Below are 1,670 nucleotides of genomic sequence, written 5' to 3'. Positions count from 1 at the left end.
AGACATTTAGTACATCAATCCAAGACAGGCCGGTGAGGCTTGAGATAAATTAAAGTGAGCAGACTTCAAAAGCTAAACAACATGGGCAAGGACATCTAGCTAAACACAAGTACAGACAGACCTATACAGACATGCATAGAGGCAGACACTAACACTTGCATACTTAGTTATGTGATCCATGGCACAGTTAGGGTGGAATGGTGGTGCAGTAGCTAGCACTGCTGCCTCACACCCTTGGGGATCACGGTTCAATCCTGACCTCATGTGCTGCCCGTATGGAGTTTGCACGTTCTCTCTTTGATGGTGCAGGTTACACTGAGCGCTTTGGTTTTTGCCTGCGTCTCATGGCCTTGGCCCACTGTCATAACATGTATGTAGGCGTTTCAATGAGAATCAGAAGATTGTGCATTCAAGTCGTACTCCAAAGACCTATGCACAAACATCTGGACAGGCGTTCTAGTGCAGTAGTGAGGGATTGCTGCACTCTTCCAGATGTTGTCACTGGATGAAGTGTTAAATGGAGGTAAGACTTGGTCTCTCCTGGCACAATTCTGAGACTCGATAGCAACTCAAGCTAGTGATAACAATACATAAACACAAGATTGACTTTCTTTATCACAAAGACCCGAAATAGTCAGATGCCACCTTAAGTATTGCATGAGTGACAACAGAATGATCAAGTTCAATGTGAACCAGATGTAAAATCAAAAGGCTGAAAAAAATCTGCTGAAGAAATAGATTGGAGATCCCACTTAATGTTTAACAAATTGCCTACTAATATATAATGCTGAATAGCCAGGATAAATGTCTTTTGTACATCAGTGTAGTCTTAAATGGATGAACAAATTTAAGAGAAAATAAAGAGCAAAAGTGAAGTGATTGGAAACAGCAAAGACTTAACAACTGAATGTTTCCTGAAGTATACAGAAAGACATTAAAATTGTGATCAGAAGAGCAATGCAAAATCTGGAAAAAAATAGAAGAGAAAAGAATATTAACATATCCTCTCAGCACCATTAAAAGTGAGAAAAAGAAATCAAAATCCTCACACTGAGAATGAGCACAAAATAGATAATATTCTGAAAGTTTGTACTTTCCTGCTAACAGAGCTAATCCAAGGAGATTGGGTGTCACTCACCTTAGGATTTCCAACTCCTTCTGCAAAAAGTCATCTGAAGCACTTGCTTAAAAGCAATCCATGCAACTTAAATGCTTATGTAATACGTGACACATTCTGGTTTGACAGGATGAGTAAATTTCAAGAACATATTGCAAAATATATTAATAGGGGTCTTAGAATGAGGATATTCATAATTGGGCAGGTATAATTTTAAGTGATAATTATAGTAGAGGAAATGAATTATGATCACAATGCATTTTGCATGTTTTGAGATTGAGATTGAGAGTTAAGCTTTCCACCCTGATATGGCAGCAAGGAATCTCAGGGAAGTGGTGAGACCTGGATGAGTGCCTGACAATTTTCCAAGTGGTCTGTTGAACTCCTGATGTTACAGGGTCAAACTGCAGAACCATATCATCCCACAAATGAGTTTCTTTCCCATTTCTTTATTATTGTGTAAAGAAGGGTGTCCCCAAATGACCAGTTTATAGTACTGTCACCAGAAGGTTGTATGTTCACATCTGCCAAAATTGCTTGCTGCTGACTTCTT

General features: G+C 39.1%; 1 protein-coding gene across 1 annotated transcript in view; it reads right to left on the bottom strand.

Moving 5' to 3' along the window:
• The window catches only part of LOC127581349 (eosinophil peroxidase-like), a 32,195-nt gene extending 31,035 nt beyond the window's left edge, over window positions 1-1,160 (bottom strand). Inside the window, exon 1 of the mRNA XM_052035682.1 lies at window positions 1,139-1,160. The gene's annotated coding sequence lies outside the window, so the exon portion shown is untranslated. The remainder of the gene's footprint in view (window positions 1-1,138) is intronic.
• Window positions 1,161-1,670: the final 510 nt, after the last annotated feature.

Source organism: Pristis pectinata, chromosome 21, assembly GCF_009764475.1.
Source record: "Pristis pectinata isolate sPriPec2 chromosome 21, sPriPec2.1.pri, whole genome shotgun sequence".
In the NCBI taxonomy this organism is placed as follows: domain Eukaryota; kingdom Metazoa; phylum Chordata; class Chondrichthyes; order Rhinopristiformes; family Pristidae; genus Pristis; species Pristis pectinata.
The sequence above is the reverse complement of the archived record's forward strand: the minus strand, read 5'-3'. Positions and strand labels throughout refer to the sequence as shown.